Source organism: Struthio camelus, chromosome 1 (genome assembly GCF_040807025.1).
Source record: "Struthio camelus isolate bStrCam1 chromosome 1, bStrCam1.hap1, whole genome shotgun sequence".
NCBI classification, from domain to species: domain Eukaryota; kingdom Metazoa; phylum Chordata; class Aves; order Struthioniformes; family Struthionidae; genus Struthio; species Struthio camelus.
In genome coordinates this window covers 50,452,701-50,474,881 of record NC_090942.1, presented here as the reverse complement: position 1 = coordinate 50,474,881, position 22,181 = coordinate 50,452,701, and the positions used below count along the sequence as shown (strand labels likewise).

Here is a 22,181-nt window from a genome sequence, read left to right as displayed (position 1 = left end):
CCATGTTACTCAACCTCTGCTGAGACATTGCCTACATGTGGAGCTCTGACTTGGAGGTTGCCAGCTGTCTTACTCTCAATAGGTGTTCAACAGCTTCTTCCATTTGGCCAGGATGAGGAAAAATTTACGGCTTACAAACTTATTCACTGGCAGCTCCTCAGATATCTTTGTGATTATTGTAAGAAAGATGTAAATTAGGCTTACAGGTATAAAGCTGACAAAAATTTAGCTCCAAGAGAGATGTTCATAGTGCTTTACTTTCAAATGGAAAAAACATTAAACATTTTCAATTCTTGCACAGCTGATGAATGAATATCACCTGTGACTCACAAAAGCAAACACCACCAACAACCAGTCATGTAAAAAAAACATACAAAAAGCAGCTATTGCCTGATTTTTATTCAGGAGATTTCACTGTGTGAATTAGAAAATTACACACGCATTTCACAGATGAAAGGAACAAAATGTGATATTTAAACATGCTAGTTTGGACATCAGGATTCTTGAAACCATGCTGAGTGCCAACAGTTCGAAATTCTCTTGGACTGATACTCCCATCTTGTATCTGCAGGGAAACAGCTGTCACTATAGGCATTGTATTGTTACTATGGAACATGAAAGGAATAAACAGACTCTGAATAAAGATTGAATCTTTCGCTGTTTGGAAAATCGCAGAACTTTCCTTTTCTCCCAAATGTAATTAAACTAGCAAAAACACCATTAGCTTGAAAAAAGATCATATTTTCTGGAAGTAAAATCTTGCATTTCACATGACACCACATTGACACCTCACCATGAGGTCCTCAGACCTCAGAAAAGAGGTCTCCTGATCTTTCCAAGCAGACAGGAAATACACTTCCGGCTCATACATAAACCTTCTTCCCACCACATGCAGTGTGTAGTCTCATCTCTGTTAAGAACAGTCAAACCTGTTAGATTCATGGGAGACATTTATGCACCCCCTCAACCACCAAGATCTTTACTTTTAAAATTAGTCTGAACTATATCCCGGGGTAGAAGAGGCACAGTATTCTTCTTTCCCACAGAAGTCACCACATATGCAAAACATCACAGGAGGTTCCTTGCTTCCTTCAAGATGACTTTCTCTGCCTCCCCACATCAGTTAAGCTATACCAGCTCTTCTAAAGAACTCCACATGTTGATGAATGAACTGTCATTTCCCACTTGTAATAAGATTACTCAGTCCTTGGGAACAGATTTATTAGCTATGGTTATTTCATGTCTAATCACAGCCTTGCTTTCCATAAAGAAAATGAACAGGGATGGATTGCATTTGAGAGCTTGAGGCACTAAACATTTGAATTTGGACTAGGTAGACTTTATTACTTGGAATGAAAGCAAAAGGAAACAATAAAAAGACAGAGGAGGTGAGCTTTCTTATAAACCTGGGCTAATAAATATGCAGAGTCTTTCCTGCATGTCTCAGAGCTTTTACACAGGCCAAATACACCTTCACCATACTAGTCCAGAAAAGATGTTGCCTGTTATGAATGAATGATGGATGGGAACAGCAAAATGCAATGGAGGGAATAAACTACAACACTGGAATAAACAGGCCTGATAGTAACTATGTGGTGAGAGAGAAGCTTTGTGTGAGGTAGAGACCACATTTCTATCAGACAGCATGGGCAGCTATCCTGGAGGAGAAAGGGTATGATAGGACTCAGCTGTAACTACTACTCTCCCAAGCATCAGCCATGCAGGAAATTATTTGGGGAAAAATAAAATCCAGCTGCTGCTTCCTCCCTTCCTACTCACCCTCCAGGGTGAAGCTCAGAGAAAGATCCAGTCAGAGGCTGGAGCTGCAGGGGCAGCTTCATATGTAGTCAGACCAGGGAAAGTCCTTTGGGTGTTTGTGAAACTTCCTACCTTCAGCAGGTTTGGACCTTTTGTTACACTGTACTGACTAGTCTCTTGCTCCAGTCTCTTCTTCCTGGACTTCCTTCCTGATACTCTCTTCACCTCAACCTAATCCCAGCTGTCTTTCCCACTGCCTTCTCCCCCTACCCTTTTTCATCATCCCCTGTTCCTTTCAATGTCCCCTCTCTCCTTGCTTTTCCCTCTATGTAATATTCCCACCAAAGTATCCCCCATCTCCCTGATCATAATATCAACATGAGGTCTGCTGCCATTCCACTGTTCGTGTTTGCTGCATGTTAAACCCATCCTTGAGTCTATCTTGGCTATCTGAGTAGTAATTTTTGTAGCAAGCTGCAGCAGTAATTATTTCAGGGCTGCCTCCTAATTTGGTGCTGAGATATGATTGCTAACACATAAGTAAACACAAAAACCAATCTTTTTTCCAGTCCCAGAATTCTGTTGGGTGTCTTACTGTATGGCCAATGCAATAAGGGGAGATGACATAATGGAAAGGATGATTTTCCAATTATATTTCTTAATGCAGAAGTTCACTTTCCGCTATTTCTCTTCTCTTAGTACAATTTGTTGATGTTGTTGCAGTTTTGTGAAATTTGTCCTAAAAGATACCATCTAGTTCAGAAACTCGGGCTGGACTGGAGGAAGTGGTATATTTGAAAATAATCAAATGGACTGTACAAATATTTTAACAGTGGAAACCTTGTTTTGCTGATGGCTTCACTCCTACAGGACAGTCTAGCAAAATTCTCTGATTTCAAGAGAGGGATATGCTAACCAAAAGATCTGGGCAATGCTATTGGGATTTATAGGGCTCACTAGCCGAAACCTCTCTCATAAAATGCCTCTGTTGCCGAGTTACATGTGGAAAGTGCTACACTGCTAACACAGGCTACTATTATAGTGCCTAGTATATTTGATACTGTTCAGAATATTAGTGTATTTAAGATTAGAACTAGAACTATACTGGCAAAATGGACAGTTTTGGGCATTCTACCAGACCCCAGCAAATAACACATTTTTGTTTTCCAAATAAAGGCCAAGCCTCAACTCAGTATAACTGGAGACCACTTGGAAGAGAGGTGTTTTTATGCATCTTAGAAATGAGAGAAGCCTCAATCCTGCTCTATTGTGGGTGCCTGCAGTCATTGCTACCCATGGTTCAAACTGTGGTTTTCCACAGGCACTTTCCACAGACCACTGGCACTTTACACTGTTTACCCAGAGCCATGCAAAGATGCAGAATATGGTATAAGTATTTCATTTCTGGACTGAGTATAAGATATTTATAGTTCTGTGCTTCTTCAATATAGATTCTGCAATACAGTAAGTATCATGTGTTGCATACTCTTGTATGGGCACTTTACTTCACAAAAGCTTATAAGAATACAGCATGTGCAGTGGAGGCATTAAAATTGTGTCTAATTATGGCAAGACTTTAATTAACCTGCAGTTGTTAGCAACCAGGACACTAAATAACAATTATTCAAAAGTGTTTGATGTGAAAACAAAATTAGCTAAGGTCAACCAAAAGCACTATTGTCCTGCAGCAAGAGAACCGGAGGTGGTATGCATTTTGATTTCATTCAAGGTTCCTTTCCACCTTTTCCTGCTCCACTAAAACTTTCCTCATCAAAATCTCTGACAACTTTCTCTTAGTGAAACTCTGCTCAATCATGTCATGTTTGTCATTCTTGCTTTCTTAATTGCCTTCTTTTATTGCTTCTCCTCATTTGCACAGTGTTTTTGCTTCTCTTAGCTGATGGCCCAGTTGCTATTCTTCAGAAGTACTTCCTTGTTTCCATTGTTTTGGTTTTCCAGTGTCTCTTGTATGGCTCTCTTTCTATTCTTATCCTTAGTATTACTCAGCAATATTAAATTATCATATGTTACTGCTCAGTAATACTATTATATTGATTATTTGTAATGCGGTAGTACTTGGGAGTCTTGATCACAGATTATGACAAATTAATGTAGTCCCTATGCAAATTCACCACCAAAAGATGATTCCTACTCCAAAGAACTTAAAAGTGCAAGAGGAGAGACAACACAGGAAAGTAAGTCACAGATTTGTGAGGGAAGATGGAAGGAAGTGGGTGGGGGAAGAGGAAAGGAAGAAAGGAAAGCACAAGAGCTATACTGCCCCAATTCTTTATATGCATCTGCAGTTCTGGCCTATGCCTTTTTTAATCAATTTCATTAATCACTACTCCTTTATATTAAAGGGTTGCTATCATCTTAAATGACGAAACCTGAGTTCCTTAATTTTCCCACATATGTTCTTTTTAAAGTCTGTTAGGGCTCACATCAGCTCCTGAAAATCCTCTAATGCAATGATCATTTCTAATATGTTTCTCTCTCTCTCTCTTACAAAAGCCAGGTTGTGACCATTTTATCCCTGTATAATGTTTGTGGCCAAATTCTTCTTCCAGCCTGCTTAAACCTAAGGTAATGTAATTGAGATAATCAATTTTTCCTTGCAGAAGCACATCCACTTTTAGGGTGTGAATGGTTCCTAACATTTAAAACTAATGAGGCAACTACTGAAAGTTATCCTGCAGCTATGGCTGAGAAACTTGATTTTGTACACGTGGACATGGCAGATGGGAATTCCAGAGATTCATGAAAACAAATTCTGAGTTTGAATGACATCCAGTTTGTGCATTAATGCAAAGAACATGGGCTAAATCGAGTGGCATGTATGCTTTTTTGATTAAACTGGGATATCAGAAACATTCTCATTTTTCTTTAGGAAAATAGGGTTAAGTTTCTTTCTATTCATTTTTAATTAACAGTGACAGAGTATAGGGAGAGTTAAAGAGATTTGTTCAGCGCCAGAAATCTTCCTAGGGTGCTTAGGGTCTCCACTTTGAGAAACTTCAGGAGGAATGGATAGCATTAAGGGTAAAGTTCACCGAGGGAACATGAGTATAGATTCATGAGATGCTGCCCATGGCTGCCAAACCAGCATGGGAAGTTCCCACTTCTCTTGTACTACCAGTGGTCTTTAATTCCTATCTGGTAACGTAGCTTACTGTCTCCTCAGCTGTACAGTTACAACTGGCCATAGTGTTAAATTATCAAATAGCTCACTGAAATTATCATAAACTACTTTTCATAAAAGAGAAAATGTTTTTATTCCTCATCCTGACTGCATCAATAATCTTTGGGGTGCCGAGAAGTGAATGTAGGACACATTCACATTTTTCAGCTGGTTTTCTTGCCATGGCCTTATCTGACTGTAGGAGTATATTTGGGGGGAGGAGGGAATCTATAGAAAATTCCACTAAGCAGCATACAAAAGTTGCTTAGGTATGCGAAAATGTGAGTTTTGTCTTTGTGGAGATACCCTTGACTGAGATGACTTATCAAAGTTTGCCTCAGGCAGAAACTCAGCTAGGGTTTAGAAACAAGGAATTTGAGTCTCTTGGGAGCCTAACCTGGCAGGCATGCTCTGAGCAAGCCTAAGAGATATCAGCAATGTTGAGTTCAGCACAGAAGCCCTTTTTTTCTATAGCAGTTATCTTCCATAATGAAGTGGAAGACCTGGATTTGTGCTCTTCAGCTTGATGGGATCCAAACTTAGCTATCCTGCTTTCCACGACATTGGTGAAAGCTTTATGCAACTAGAAAGACTGACTTGGAGCCAATCTTGCTTTCTAGTAACCTATTTTTAGTGCAGCGGGGAAGCTATGAGGGATCTGAGAACACAGTGATCGCAAGCAGTTAGGAGTTGAGTATATTGCCCACTGAAACACTCACCTTCTCCTAGAGACGGGGGTCTCTCTTCTGTGTCTCCATATTATGAAGTGTACAGTCAGCTTCTGGATGCTGAAAAGAAACCAGTATCTTCTCACATCTCGGTTAGTGTCCACGCTGCCGCCTCTAAAGCGTAGAGAGTAAAAACGGAGGCCACAATACTGCTTCTATAGGTCAGAAGCATACTTACCATACTGAGTAGTGCAGGCTGGTAAAGTCTTAGGAATGAGTATGAATCTGAAGGACCACTGTTATTTAAGACGCATACTATAAGCTGAAGTCATAGAATAATTTTAATTCAATGTCTAATAATTTCTTCTATTTGATTTAGGCAACTTAAATATAGCTGTTTTAAAGGAGAAAATCTTTGGCAGACTTATTTCTGAAAGAGTTGAGAGGGGTTTTGGCTTGGGATTTTTTTGCTCTACCCTACTACTTGCAAATATATTTTGAAATGCTTAAAGAAAAATATAATGATTTTATATATATATAAAATATATAATTATATGCAATTCAATAATGTAAGCCATGTGCCTACATACCTGTTTCTATTTAGTCACACAGCTGCATTCAGGGCTAAAAAAAACCATAGTAAAATGGTGCTTAGGAATAACATAGATTGGAATAATTGGGTTATCATAGAAGGCTATTGCAAAAATAGTGCAATTTATAGATAGGCTAGTATACCATCTGCAAACAGGCAGCTTTGCCTACATCTGTGCAGATATGTGTGGGTCACTATCTCTATGACTACTGAAAGTATTTGACAAAAGGCACTCAAAAAAGGAAAGAAAAAAGCCCCCAGTATTTTATTAACTAAAATAGGAATAATACTCTTATATTTATTTCACCTAGTCCTTATAGAAAAGTTCATTTTTGGATACTTGGGAATAAATGATTTTTAAAATAACTGTTCTGGTAGAAAGGGATTGCTGGCTAGCCTGGCATTATTTCAGATATTAACTTTTTAAAGCAAAATTCTGAGTCAAAACTAATGATTTTAGAGAAATATTTTTGGTATACTATGTTGACAAAGCACCTAAGGACGCTAGTAAATGAAAGAAAACTGAATGTTGTTGAGCAAACTAACACCCTGCTCCTTCAAACAACTTAGCAAGGATGGAATTTCTAGCTGACAGGAGGGAAAATTGCACTTGGTGGTATAATAAGATCTAAATTAATTAAAACACAAGGAGAAAATTAGTAAGGAAGATGTGATTGTCCGCCTGTTTATAACTCTTTTCCTCATTTTTCCCTCCTCCATTTTTCCAGTTCCTGTACACTTCCCAGCATCATTGTTCGGAAACATTTTAATGGGATTTTGAACACAGAATAAAGTTTGCTGACACTGAAATGTAACATTCTCCATATGACAAATATTTTTGAAGCGCATCTCTCCTAGTCATTTTGACAATCCTATGTGTGAAAGAGGGCAGTACATATGATTCCTGTTTTGCACCTGGAGAAATGAGGCAAGAATGATAAATGCTGTGTTTTCAAAGGGGTTACTAATTTTGTATAATTTTGCTTCATTTGTTGCTCCTTCTCGCTCAACAAGGTAGAGCATCAAGTCCTGTGAAGGCAGCTGGTAGTTGTAAATGCTTGCCACCTTGGAAATTCTTGTCTTTTAATATCAAACAAACATCTTTCAATAAAGTACTTGAATATGAGGGCCTGAGGCTTACCACAGTGCATTGGAGTACTTTCGTCCCCTTTAGAGGGGACACTCTTCACCGCTAGGAGCTCACAGCATTTCTCCGCGTCTTTCAGGAGTGACGTGCTGCTGTCTCATCACTGCTGGCTGTGCAAGTGGCAGCCTCTTCCTCTGCTTCTGGTCACAGCAACAAGCTCCTGCCTGGGCTGGCCTGGGGAGAGAGGCAAAATATGTTTGTGTCAGAGATCTGCTTCCTTCTGCCACTTGCATCCCTTTTTCCCTGGGCCAAGGACTTTAATGTTTTCCAAATTCAGGCCTGAGAAGAATAAGTGTTGCTAGTTTGAGACCAAGTAAATGGGAATTCCTCAGTTACTCTGTTTTCCCCACGTTTTTTTCTTATTCTCTTTTGGTACTTTAGCCTTACCATTATCTCTCCATGGTTTTCCGTCTGAAACCTCCTTTCCACTGAGAACTTTGCAGTTCAGTAACAGAATATAAACAAACAGTAAAAGAGAGGGAGTTCCTAAAAACAGTAACAGACACCTCCCTCTTTATCTTCAGTATAAAAAAGCCTGCTGTCTTTGATGTTAGTACAGCATCCGAACCACAGCACTATTTAACTTTTTAAGAATTGAATTCCTGTATAGCAGGAGAGATCAGTCCATTTTTCATTTGGCATTGGGCAGTACAGGCATTACAAAAAGCTTGTGCCACTGCTGCTCTCTTTCATGGACTCTCTGCCTTCACAAGTCTGCTGACTGGCTTGAGATCTGACTACGAATATGCAGCGATCAGCTGAAATTTTCATTTGAAACAACCTTTGTATCCAAAGATATCGTGTTACTCCTTGGAGAGTGTTTTCACATGTGCTCTTCGAATTACAGCTACTCAGACAATCCTCCTAGATCTAAGTCATTCAAAACATTGAATATTGTACTCATGCTATTGAGGCACAAAATGTCTTCATACTTCATCAGGAAATATTTTAAACCAATAAACAGGCAGGCAGAACAGTCACAATTAGGGTTGCCAATTTCTCCTCAGTTCACATATTTTTTAAACAAAATAGTATGCTATTTTTCTGGGAAAAAAAAAAAAAAAAGCATGTGAAGCCTGAGATCAGCTGCAAAGGAAACTGAAGATTACTCTCCCGGAAGAGAGTAGGGGGGTTTTATAGAGCTGGTGTCACTGCTGCTGGCCTTCCCACCTCTTGTAGTCTCAGCAAATGCCCTCAGCCTTATTCTGAAAGAAGCACTTTTGCTGTCAGAAAGATGTTTAATAAATTTGTTTCCACAGGAATGCAACTTTGGTCTCCATTTAGGCAGCAAATTCAGTCTGTCAGGTTTGGGGAGTAGTGCTATTATCTTGGCTTCTTTTTTGGTGGGGAAGAAACTGAACCTGTGGCCATCATACTCACTTGGAGCACAACATGAACCCAAGAACGGTTTCACTACATTAACTACTATTAATGCTCCTCAGCTGCATAGCATAAGTATAAAATGTTGGCCTTAAAGAGACAATATTCATGTGAAATCTGTTCAGCCTTCAAGAAGTCAAAGTAAGGGTCAGTCCCCTAATAATTTTTGTAGCTTTGCATTTAATTTGTTGCTTCTCTTTTCCTATATTTGTAAAATAAAATGATTCCATTTCCCAAAGCAATATAAATCAATGAAAAGCCGCCTACATAAACATTGGAAAAGATGAAATGATAAAATTTTGAATTTAGTGGTGCAGAACTCTGACTCACTAATCAGTATCAATGGTGCTCGACATAAATTATGAAACAGGTCAATTCCTGTGGCGCCAACCCTAAAAGTAACAAAATGGGGCAGACCTCCACAGCCATGGAGATCCCAAGGTACACTGCCGATATCTGTACGTGCAAAACAATGACTCCTCATTTGAAAAGGGGACAATTGCACATCTCTATGCTTCTGTCTTTAATTTAAATTTCATGTTTCCTCTTGTATATATTGAGCTATAAGTTCCTAACTGCAGTTAAATTTATGCTCTTTCACAAAAGTTGTATTATTTTGCTAAATATTTAAACAACTGTCATAATACCCAGTCATATTTTATGACCCTCAATACTAAAAAGGAGTAAAACTGCTTTTCAGTTACCTTCTGTTAATAGTTTCCAGTTTTTAGCTTTACTCTTAGGTTGTCAGCTATCTGTTCCCTAAACAGTTTTAAAGGAGCATACAGAAATTGTAACATAATTTATGCTATCTAGTAAACCCAAACACTTCCCTTTTATGACTGTTTGCAACGATGCTCATATAGGATCAGCAGGATTAACAACAAAACATTTCCAGTAGAAGTTTTCAAAGACAGCAGTGCTATATTATAAAGGTGTTAGCCGAAACATTTTATTATCTATAAGATTTATCAGCAGAACTTTTCTAGGCATAAAACGTACTTCATGAAATCCATCTGGAGGCTTTGTAGCCTTCCATTTGTCTTTTCTTATTGTTCAGATCTTAATTCATTGGATAGCCCATGGAAATAGGCTCTCATTCTAAAGTAGCTATAAAAGTAGTTGGTGCCTAATAAACATGAATAAAGAAACTTCATAGTTGCCTATAAGATGAGAATTAGTTTCTAATCACTCGAGTGCACTTGCACAGGTGAATAAACTCCAGAGAACGTGCGATTGCAAGGCAGATCTGGGATTGTGAGCTGTTCTGCAAGTGGCCGTGACAGGGGTTGTGAGCCCCACGAGCTCTGCAGTCCATCCTCCTCCTGCAGCCACAACTATCTCCCAGGCGGACCCCAGGCAACCTGCCTCAGGGATACATATGTGCTCCCCTTGTGTCCTGCCAAGCAAGTAGTAAAGTTGCTAGCAGAGCCCAGGCGTATGGTGTTGGCATTGCTCTTGGGAGCAGCCACCAGCTGAGCCTAGGGCTGGACTTTCACGTTCACTGTTTGTCCAGCCAGGAAATCCAGTTTTTATGAGACTTTGTGTTGCCCTTTAAAAAACTCAGTGTTTCCTTATTGGAAATATTGCCACTTCAACTTCCACCATTTTATAAAAACTTTGGAAAAAATTGGAAAAAAAAATGTGACTGGCAAATTTTATCAAAATTAAAATGATATGGTCACGGTAGACTGAAGAACAATTTTTTAGTTCTCAGGTAAACTAAAGGGAAACCATCCATTGAATGGTGTACTCAGCTGTTAGGAAATCATCAATAAGCGCCAGAAATATGCTCTGAATATCAGATTCGAACAAGTTTGTATTGTTATTCAAATTCTAAGTCATATGTGAAATAGTCCAGACTAGCTAACCCACAGCACAAACACAGAAAAGAATGAGTCAGCCATGTCATGCTATAGCAGAAAAGGAAAAAATACATATATTCTGGCATATATATGCAGGAGTACTGCCTGTGAGATATATGAAATAAGTCTTATAATCTACAGATATAGTCATCATTGGAACAGCATCAGCTGGAGCCCAGTTTTGAGCACCGCATTTTGATAAAGATATGGAGGAACAGAAAAGAGGTCAGAAGACAACACTGAGGAAGATCAGAGAACAAGAAATCTTGGTCTGTGAGGGAACACTGGCAGAACTGGGGGCTAGAAAAGAAAGAACTGCACAGGTAAAGGTGTACAAATTATTGAGTTTATAAAATGAGCCATCTCATCTCCTTTACAAAGGTGGCTAGAACAAGAAGTGAATGGCTTAATGGCAGCAAGGGAGTTTCAGAAGACATGTACGATTACTAAGTGATTTTTTTTTTATTTAGGAGATAACATGAAAGAGTAAGGTATAAAGAAAAATTTCCTATAATTAGGAGTTTGGGGATATGTTTTGCTGCCTGAAACAGAAAGGTTTTCTGAATTTTTTATAGGGCCATAACTTCTTGGCCTCTTCTCTCTTGGCTACTGAGCTCAAGAAAAACTTTTCAAGAGTTTGGTCCTGTGGGATTGTTTATTAATGAGAAAAAAAATATTCAGAATTAGAGTTCAGACAATATATCTGACAACTTTTTAATGTTTTAGCTATTTCTTCTACTGAAGAAGAAAATCATTCCCTGTTAACAATTTCAATTCCACATTGCATCCATACTTCTTGGATGTATCTACAAGGTATATCAAGAAATATGGATGTACATGTCGTGACCAGTATGTTAGCTAATATTTATGATTTGTGTGTTGACTAATATTTATAGCCATCTTATAGAGTATAATTTTAACCCAGAATAATGCAAGCAATAATTTATCTGTAGGATCCGGTAGACTGCTTGTCTTCATGAATCATATTCAAAATCCCAAACAGCTGTAAGAAAATTTGGTAAATGTAAGGTTGTTTCTAAAAAAAGAGCCAGCACTTGTCCTGTTTATGAAAACACATGAGTTAGCTGGAAATTTCACACACTTACTGTAAGTAAAAAGTTTAAGCTAGAAGGAGGTCTGAGTTATCTCTACATTCATATACTTAAAGAGGGCGAAATATTTTCATGCATTCAAGCAGGCTGTTAATCATGTTCCTTTTGATTTTTGTATTTGTTTTCACTGAATATATGTCTATGTGAAAGCTCTTTCAAACGAATATTTGAATGTTTCTTCCAATAATTTCTCAGCCCTTTGCTCAGCAAAAATTACAACAAATGTTGATACATTTTTAAATCGCTGTTTATGAACAATTCAAAGGCAGAAATGGTTCACTTTTGAAAGACAAATTGTTCGCTAAGAATAAGTCACTCGTGATTTCTGTTGTTTTGCACTCACTGCCTTTATCAACATGCCTGTACTTTCTTGAGTGCTGCTAGTTGCAAACGAATGAAGTATTTCAGAAAGATCAATTGGATGGAATATAAAAATTAGTCTTCTAAATGTCACTTAAATACATGTCATTTTAATATTAATATTTGTATTATAGCACCTAGAGACCTGGACTGACCACTAGGTCATATTTTCGTGTTAGCAGACAAACACCTTATAATAGAGACTTCAGGTCAAAGAGTCAAAGCTCTTACAGTCTCAAACTTGCTATTGTTTCAATGTTTCAGATAACAGAAATGGGTTTTCTGGCATATAAACTTATCCTTGGTATTTAGAAATACTCCAAGTATGTTAGAAACCTATAAATGGTATTATTAGCAAAGAGGAATGTTGCCAAGAAACTGATGTGTACTGTTTGGCCCTGAGCATTAATTCACCAGCAGCGCCTGACACCCTTCCTACTCTGATATTCTTCATGTGTATAGTAATAAAATTAAACTTGGCAGTAACAAATGCAAAGCAATATATTATATGATATTTCTCAAATATCCCTACATGAAGAATGTCAGGCCTATTCTGTGCCAAGGAAAGATAAAATATTAAATACAGGGATGAAATTAGAGAACTGTCTGGCTACTTTTCCCGTAACGTTTCATTCATATGTGATTTTACAGTAGCTTAAATTTTCTAACTCAAGTCCCAGCTTACGTACTTGTATTCAGATATGTGCTCTCATTTCAGAAGTGCTCAATTCCCATATCTCCCACTGAGCAAGCACAACTGAGCTGATATACAAAATTGATCTATTTATTTATGGTCAAATCCAACATCCACTAAAGTTAAGGAAAAAAAAAAAAATCCCTTGTGTGAAGTAAGATGAAGGAATTTGCTTGATCCTTTAACTTTAGGCACCTACTAAAATAAAAGGCACCAAAGAATCTTTAAAATATCCAAAAGGAATTTGGCAAGCAAGTTTGATTTTGAAGGAAAATGTTTATTTCTGAACACTGACACTTATTCTGGAAAGTATGTTTCTAAGTCTCTTCTACCTTAATAGTAGTTCATGAAGGACAGTGGCAAAAAAATGTATATTACAATATTTCTCATTCAGAATAGTACACAGAATTTTCCTTCCAAATGATCTGTGATTTGTTATTTTGCAGTGTTTTATCATGAGGCAAAAGAGGTATAGCTGGAGGATAATGAAAATCCCTTTTAATAAATGCACTATGATTGTGCAATACTTATCTAAACTGCTTTCATATCTCAGCCTATTAATTCAGGCAGTTTTCTCACGGCCTTCTTATATAATCTATTTATACTGTGGCTGCCTGGACCATGAATGATATTTATTTTACTTTCACATTGTACTGGGAAGTGTTCATTGCCCTCTTTTAAACAACCATTTAGAACCTGCCCCTTTTTGTAAAAAAAAAAAAAGGAAGTTTTCTCTTAAATTATATGCAAAGCTGGCTGAATTGCTAGAGAAAAACCTTCAGTTATTGAAGAACTTGCCCCACAGAGCAGCACTACTTGTTACGTAAAACAATTCATTGAATAATGCAATAATATTTGAACAATAAACCTTCTTAAAAAAAAACAGAACATCTAGTACACAGATTTGGCTGCTAATTAATTGCCTCTAGCAACTAATTTATAAGCACCCTTGTGCCTTGCGCTTCCCTCTGGGTCCATTCTAGGTAAACTACACAAGCTTTCTGACTTCCCTTTGCAAATCTTTACTTTTCTGCCCTTATCCTACTCCATATAATCTTAGAACTACACCAGGACAGCCCAACTGAAACATGCAGGTTAAGCCCAGTCCTGCAGTGGCAAGTTAGCAGCCAGATTTCTTGTGCCACAACTGAAATGCTTTCAGTGGCCTTTATGCAATAGATAAGCTTGAAAGGAGTTTAACGGAGAATTATGTCATTCCACCGTTCAATCCACCTATAACTCGGAAACAAAAGAGCCCACTTTTTTAAATTAAGAAGTTTTGAATATAAAATTTGCCTTGCAGCAATGTAAGTTCCTTTCTCTAGAAGAGACTGAAGAAATTCTCAGCAAGAGAGAAAAATAAAAGGAAGTATAGCCCTGTGGGAGTGTTCAGGTGTACGTATTTCTTAAGTCTGGTTGGTGAATAATGGGAAAAGATGTCAGAAAAATGTATATGCTAGGAGAAGAAATCTTTGAGCAATTCAGTCTGGCAAGCAATAGATGTAGCTTGAATTTTAATCTTTCTCCATCTAGCACTCTTCTGCCCTCTTTTTCTTTCTTACTTTCTTGGTTTTTCCCCTTTAATTTGTTTAATGGTTCTAATTATTCACATTCAATCACATGTGCGCAGCACATTTTTTCGCAGAAGATGCTCTGTCACAGCTTTCATCCATTATCTATTGTATTATGTACTAGAGCATGAACTTGTTAGGTATCCAAGAAACACACATTTTTGCATATTGGAATGTCTTCCATTTAGTAGCCTTTAATACAGAAAACAATGATTTTGACTACTTTACCTTTCCGTATCCACCTTCCAAGAATGACTTTCAAAAGAAAAAATCTGGATGGAAAATTCTCTCCTTAGTGCCAGAAAAAAAGCCTAGTATGTCTATACAACTCTACAGTCCTTTTGAACTGCAATTTTAAAGTTGCTTGGCTGTTCTTTTGTGCCCACAAATCATATCACTGTGCATCCCAGTTTTAATATGTTCCCTCAGAAACTGATTCACATGAAATGGGTTAGTATAAAGTTTGCATCCACGTTTTTATTGTACCAATAAAGAGGAAAACTCAGTTCAACTGCACTGAAAATTTACTCCGTAATTTCTTACTTCAGATGCATGTGAAAAGAGGAATTTGGATCAAACCAGGCAAACTACAGGATGTCTCTGAAATGATATGCATTTCACATTATCAGACATTTACAAATGATCTCTACAAGGGTGCAAAAAATAAATGAAGCAAATTTAGATGACTGCTATAAACCTAGTTATATTAGATTGAACATAGGCTTATATTAAATTTTAATCACTAGTATTTACAACGGAGAAACTAAAGAAATCCCAGTCTGCAATTCCCCAAGAGAAACAGTATTTTTACTGAGCACGGCACTGCTACCTTTTGCAGAAACTCAGAAAGATCTGTTATTCTAGACATTTGAAGTATATGTTCATTTTCATTCATTCCTTGTTAAATGTAGAACAGTGTCCAGCAATAAACATCTCTTTCTCTACCCGCAAAGCACAATGAAGTCTGGCTACCAGCTGATCAACGCTGCATTTGCTGGGTGCTAGTTGCATAAACTGATGTGCCCACGCTCTCACAACACAAACTAACTAAAGGAAACTGAAATAAAATGTTACTATCCCTAGTTTTCAGAGTTTTCAGGGCTTTGGCCTTGATGTTCTCTGTCCAATCTGAAGAAGGTGTTTAGACATTAGTCTTTCTGAAGTTGAGCTCAAAACTAATGATTAAGGCAATCGTGAAGTCTGTAGAAAAGCCAAAAATTCAATGCAATCACTTTTTACACTGTCTTAACCAAAAGATGATCTGTCCACCTGCCTTCTTACTTCAGAAAGTGTGGTTACCTTTGCTTATTTTCAGAAAGGCTTTTTAGAAAGGTTTCTTTTTGATTTGTGAACGATTTTGTTGGATTCTGAAATAGGAGAATTATCCACTGGGCCTAGATCTTGTTTCAGTGCTGTAATTCAGCTAGTTAAAGCCTGTGAGAGTCAATTAACCCACATCACAACTCTTTAAAATGTGGTTATAACGCCATCAAGATGAATAGATCCTCAGTAGATCTCAAGAATATTTTTCATAGAAAGTCAATATCATCAAAAAGGGGACACCAGGGAACAGGATATGATAAAGTCAGCTGAGATAATTTGTACTTTTTACATGGCAGCTGGTTTGGTGCCTTTGTATTGGATACTCAAACAGAGGTTTGTTGTTTTTCATATATTTTGAAGATATGTGAGAGAACATAACACATTGAGAAAAGGTCATTCAAAAAAAGGGCACATCCTTTATCTCCAAAATCAGATTTTTCCCTTTGATTTTATTAGGCTAAAACTAAAAAGAAATTTAATCTCTTTTAGGGGAAAGATAATTAGATCAAGAGTGAATCCTTTTAAAAATTCCTTGCTGTCAATAAATACCTGTACAGAATTAAAAGCATGTAATTGAAGTATAAGACTTCATAATGTAGCAGATGAGGCATTCAGGATGCCTTTCCCACTGTTCTGCCCTCCAGTGAAATTCGCATTAAGTTGTGGGTATCTTATTTTAAGATTAACTCAAGAGAATCTAGGGGAGAATAAATGAATCATAAGAAGTTTGGAAAAAAAAGCGTGACATGAGAAATGGTTTAGAAGACTGCTATTTTTTTAGAGAAGAGAAGCCTGGGGAAGGATGTGATGACAGTATCAATACGCAAAAGATAAATTGATGTGAAGAAGGCAGTGATCAACTGTCCCACTGGAAGCAGAAGAAAAGGTAGCTGGCTTAATCTGAAGCAGACTCAGATCAGATACCATGAGAGCTTTAATAACCTGAAGAAGAGTTAAGTAACAGGACCCAGTGCTGGGGAGCGGGGCACTCTTGGGGTGGCCTTGGCTTAGGGAAGAGCAACAGCCACAGGGAGAGAACAGATATCTCTCAGAGGTGCTTTGCTGGCCTTGGATCCCACAGCAGGAAGGAAGACTAGACGATCTCTTATGGTCCCTCTCCCACATCGCTGTTATTCATGCAACCTGCATGCTGCACTTCGTCACGAGCCTGCAGTGGCATACCAATGCCGTTAAAATGGGTGATGGAACTTTATTTCGTAGATATAACATGCAGTTTATATGCTATAAAGTGCCATTGGGTCATCAACTTAAAAGCAAATCAGTGTCAAAATAGTGTTTGTCACACTTGCTTCTACAGTTTTTACAGACCAACAACCCATGACACTTGTGTATCAAATTAATTATATTAGCTTTCCTTAGATAACATATCCTTTTTTCTGGAAATTAATGAACACTGAAGGGGATTACTCCATTATGCTTGGCAGCCCCCAAAACACTATGTCATATTTATTGTAACATCTAGGCAGTTTATGAATGATGTACATTTAAATAAAGGAGATGTGGAACACCAGCTTACAGTCACGTTTACTGAAAAATCTTACTCAGTTAAATAGGAATCAAATAAATACAGCTGTACATAAATGACCTAAAACTCAAAAGAACAAAATAATTAATGAGTTTCTTTCAGCAGAATTTTTGTATAAAGAGAACTCTACAGCAGCAATATAATTTTTCATTTATTTTCTATTTGATTTTGTTGGCTGTTTTAGAAATACTGTACAAAAACAATTTCTTCCCTGTTAAATGTTTTTGAATTCTTCCATAAAGACATATGCTGAATTCAGACAAACAGATTTCCTGTCTGATGATTTTTGGTCTTTTTCTCTTCAAAGATCTGAATAAATATAAAGGTAAGCAAAAGGCTTTCTGATTAAAAAAATAAATACAAAAGCTTCTAAATAAAAATTACATGTGGATATAAAGCCATTGCTTGTAGGGTAAGCGAACATCCTTGTGTCCAGTTAAACCCTGTGTTAGGTACACCGTTCTCCAAAAGTGAAGAGATCGGAAGAATTAGGAAATTGATGCAGGGTTTTCTGTGCCTTATGTAATCATGAGTTGTTTGATCTTGGACTGCCTCTTGGATTTTGCAAGAACTAATATAGAAATCCAAAAATTTGGTAAGTAGTAGATCTGCACCAAAATCAAGCTTTTACCCTTAAAGTAAAAGGCCTGGGAGGTTGGGGCAAAGAACACATTGTTAGGCCAGAGGTAGGTAGAGCTCTTGATGTCACATCAGCTACTTGCGTTCACAGACCTTACGCAGAGTGAAACTGGAAAAAGAAGGGGTAAACTACCCAAGGTGTCTAGAAATGTCATGTTTAATTCAGTGACATTCCACACTAATTTGCTATATAACTGTCGACTGCCCTGACTCGAGAGTTTATAGTCATAGGAATCATAAGGTTAACACAATATTTCATAGAGACCTGCTTAGCACCCACCACAGCTTGTCTCTTCTTAGTATCAGATACTGATTCCTACTTTTAAAGTATAAAATGGCAAATCTCTTTGTGTATATCACTTTTTAACTGAGTAAGATAAAAAAAATACACTTATATATTTGTTTCAGTGAAGAGGAAGGATATTTAAAAGACAAAATTCACAGCTTTTTCAGAACAGGCCAGGCAATTCTCAGATTGGTGTAGAAAATAAATTCAAGCTACAATTAATGTTGTACGAACTTTCATTATAAAGCAGTAATTTGACACTGTTTTTCCTTGATGAAAGATATGTAAGATTATTTTTAAAAGGTTCAGACGTGAAATACAGGCATGTGAATTTTCATCTTTTACAAACCCAGATCTTTAATTATAAACAGAAGGTCATATTGTGGTTTAATTTTTTTTTTTAATAAAATATCCTGAGATATAATCGCATAAGAGAAACCATAAAAAAAAATAATCTCAGACAGGCTGAGCCTTCCTTCGAGGTTTAAAAGAAAATTTTTAACAAGTATAAAAATATTTTGCTGTCTTCAGCATATTTGGCAATAGCATTTCATACATTTTGTAGCCCTTTAATGCCACCAATTTTGTTCTCTTTTAATCCAAAACATACCATAAGAAAAGTTCCATTTACTCTTAAAAAAGGAACTATATGAAAAAGCTGCTTGCTTTGGAAAATACCACCAACCTGAGCCAATTAACAGAAAATCTGAGAGGACTGAAAGGTGATAGAGAGACTTAGAGGACAGAATTTCAGTAGATGGTGGAGCTCCATAACTAAATTTCACATAAAATGATCGGCACATAAAGTACGTGAAGACGACTCTTCAGAAAAGATTGAGGAATGGCCCTAAGTAAAGTGGTGGCAAGGTATGAAGCAGAGATATCCCATTAGAGCTATGCTTTTCAGAGTGGGTACTTGAGCTCATCAGTCTGATCTGGCCTTTCAGCCTCCCCTCCCGGCAGTGCACTCCCCTGTATGTCCTGGTGACAAACCAGGGAACTTATCACTGTAAGCAAGACGGCCAGTCACCCTCTCAGGGGCAGCACCACCTCCACACATGCAGAGGTGGCCCAGAGCCTGGCAAAGTCAGCAGGACTTTCTGCAGGGACATCAGTGGCAACATGCACAGAGCATGACCCCCATTCAGCCTCAACTTAGGCATGTTTATGAGTTTAAGGGAATGAAGCAGTCCCAGTGACTTCAGGTCTTTATATTCAGCATTTCAAAACCATGGAAGAAAATAAATGTGTATTAAAGTAATCTTAATCCTAATTGAGAATTTCTCCCCTAACATGCCTGCTATGATCCAGCATCCAGAGGTTTATTCTGTTGGAGCTGGGAGAATGCATTATTTTTGAGACCTGGGGTGAGAGGTGAGTTTGCAAGTTGTACACCATATAGATTTTTATCCTGGAGGTCCATTTGACAAATAGATTATGAATATTAGGTAGACACTTCAGTCTAAATTGTTCTTTAGGATAAAATATAACCTAAACTATAGCCATACTTGAATAAATGAAAAAAAAATAAAGTCACAAACATAGAGCTTTTGTGAGATTTGAAAAATTTTACAGAACCTTCTAAATTATTAGGATTTTCTTGAATATACTTTTAGGGACTCTTTTTTTCCCCTTCCCTCCTATCATTTTAAAAATAGTTGTTCATTTTCGTGACTCCATTCCATCTCCTTTTTTGCCAAATGTTTCTCATTTTAAATTGACATGAAAATGGCTACAAATGCTTTGCAGGCTATGAATGGGTTACATACTGTGTAAACTGCTTCTCGGAGAGCTGAATTTTCTAATTGTGACTGAAAGAAAGGTACTTCCTCTTAAAGAGCTGATTCAAACAGTTTGGAGGAGAGACAGAGTTCAGAAACACAGTGAAAGAACTTTAGCAATATGACAAATGGCTGCTCCAAGCTCTCCAAGTTTCAAGATCCAACTTGAAGTGGTTTTGGTTTTATAAATGAAGAACAGTTCTTGAACAGATTTTTGCTTGCAAGAGTATATGCGGCTTCTTCAGATGCAAGCTTTCCATCTCATAAAAAAAAAGGAAAAATAAAAATAAAAAGCTGATAAATTCATTTTGAAACATCATATTTCAATTTCACATGTGAGGAAAATAACTCCATCCTTAAATTTAGTTGGTAAATTCAAAAAAGTTCAGTACACGCAGACTATCAAACGAGATTAGGCATTAGGTGTCTGATTTTTTTTGGCTATCCATTTTCCGGTGCTTTATGGAATACCAGATTTTCAAAAACTGCACTTTGAAAGTCTCTTTAAAATTCAGATATATTAGAGAGATTCTGGATAAGTGTTTGTCACTTTTCCAAATCTTGACTTAGATCTCTAAGGAATACTTGCTGCTGTTATATTATGATAGATTAAGATGAGTCAAGAGATTCAGTGGCCAGATTTTGAAATGAAATGGAATCCCAAAATGTTGCAATTTCAGTACAATTATGTGATTTATATCCATGAGGGTGTGTCTCAATATGTTCATAAATCTATCACATAGGCAGATTTACAAAAAATAACCAGCTAAATAAATGTAAATCAAGCATATTTATAGACAAAGTAAAGTTTTATTTTTCTTCAATTGATGCAGAATGTATATGTGTGCCATCCTCTGAATTAAAATGTAGCTGATTTTGGGAGAGTAGGTTGCTCCAGGAACACAGTATGGAATAGAGGAGTAACTGAAAAACATATTGTAACGAAGCAAATAAAACAAAGAATAATGTAGAAAAAGAGCAATCTTTTATGATTACCAGCAGAATAAATCTTCCACTGTAATTCAATAACCCAAGGAAGTGCAATCGCATGAAAAGTTCTTATAGGTAGAATTAAACTCTGTTTTGTTTCCAAAAATCCTTTCTCCATTACCTCAGTATGATCTTTGTTCAGGTTAACTACGGAAAATTGCTGTTGAGGAACATCAGTGCAATTACTAGGTCAGGACAATCCTTTGAAGAGTTTATTTGTATGAATAAAAGTAGAAGCTACTTAAAATAGAAAAACAGTCCAAAAAAAGTGTCTAGTCTATCCATTCTTGTGTTCAAGGCATCAGTTACTGGCAAGGTAAAGTAAATGTCTGTCTATTTAATGAAACGCAATGGACATTTTGAAGCTTGGTGCCTGGACTATATCTTTGTAATTCTCTGAGTTTAACCTGGAAGTATTTTATTTTTGGTGACCCTAATTCCAAGTGATCTTGGAAATAGAAGAAATATGATTCTACACTGATAGAAAAAGATTTTAAAAAGTCTTCATATTTCATTTTCAATTCTGAGACATGCTAGTATGAAAACGCATTTAAAGCCTTCCTACACTTTCCTGTTTTACCGGCTTCTATTTCACCTTTCCTGAAGAGATTTATGTTCTAGTCGTTCATGTTTTAAAACAAGGTAGAATTAGAATAACTTGTATGATGTTGTCATGATCATCTGTCTCCCCTGAGTGCTGGATAACTTTGGTGCTATCAGGATTCTGCCCCTACATCATCTTTTTCTTTAGCATGTCTTTAAATTGTCTCACATGCTACTTGAAAGGTTCAAGAGATATTAAGAGATAATTGTGTCATTTGAACTCCACAGGACACACATTGTTTGAACAGTGTTGGAGCTCATATACTCATCAATATCCGTTTTAACATTCTCAGCAGTTCTGTACAAAAGTGAGGTCAAACAATCCAAACAAAAGCAGTAAGCTTTATGATGCCATTGCTTATATCTTCAAAGTCACTGTATCATATGCTTCTTAGCAGGGTTGAAGTTAGAAATTTTTTATTTCCTCAGCAGATTGCCAGCATACAAAAATAAGCTTTTTAATATAGACACAGACACAAACTCTACCAGAAATGTCCTCTTTTTGGTCTTACAATTTTTATTTCAGGACTTTCCTCAGTAATGCAGTCATTTTTTCCCTCTGAAAAAGTTAGCTCTAGGTGATGACTAAATCGGAAATGAAGGATACGACCTGGCCATTCACATGTTTTTCATAATCTGGGAATAGGTTCTTAAACAGCACAAGGCTGCACAGGATGTGTCTCAT

The 22,181-nt window shown here is 37.1% G+C and overlaps 1 long non-coding RNA gene across 1 annotated transcript; it reads right to left on the bottom strand.

Moving 5' to 3' along the window:
- Window positions 1-379: 379 nt before the first annotated feature.
- On the bottom strand, window positions 380-8,087 carry LOC104143835 (uncharacterized). Its single transcript, XR_693988.2, has 4 exons — window positions 7,734-8,087; window positions 7,341-7,520; window positions 5,659-5,781; window positions 380-565 (listed from the first exon to the last, which is right to left on the bottom strand). It is a non-coding gene; the product is annotated as an uncharacterized lncRNA (long non-coding RNA).
- Between the last annotated feature and the right edge of the window lie 14,094 nt (window positions 8,088-22,181).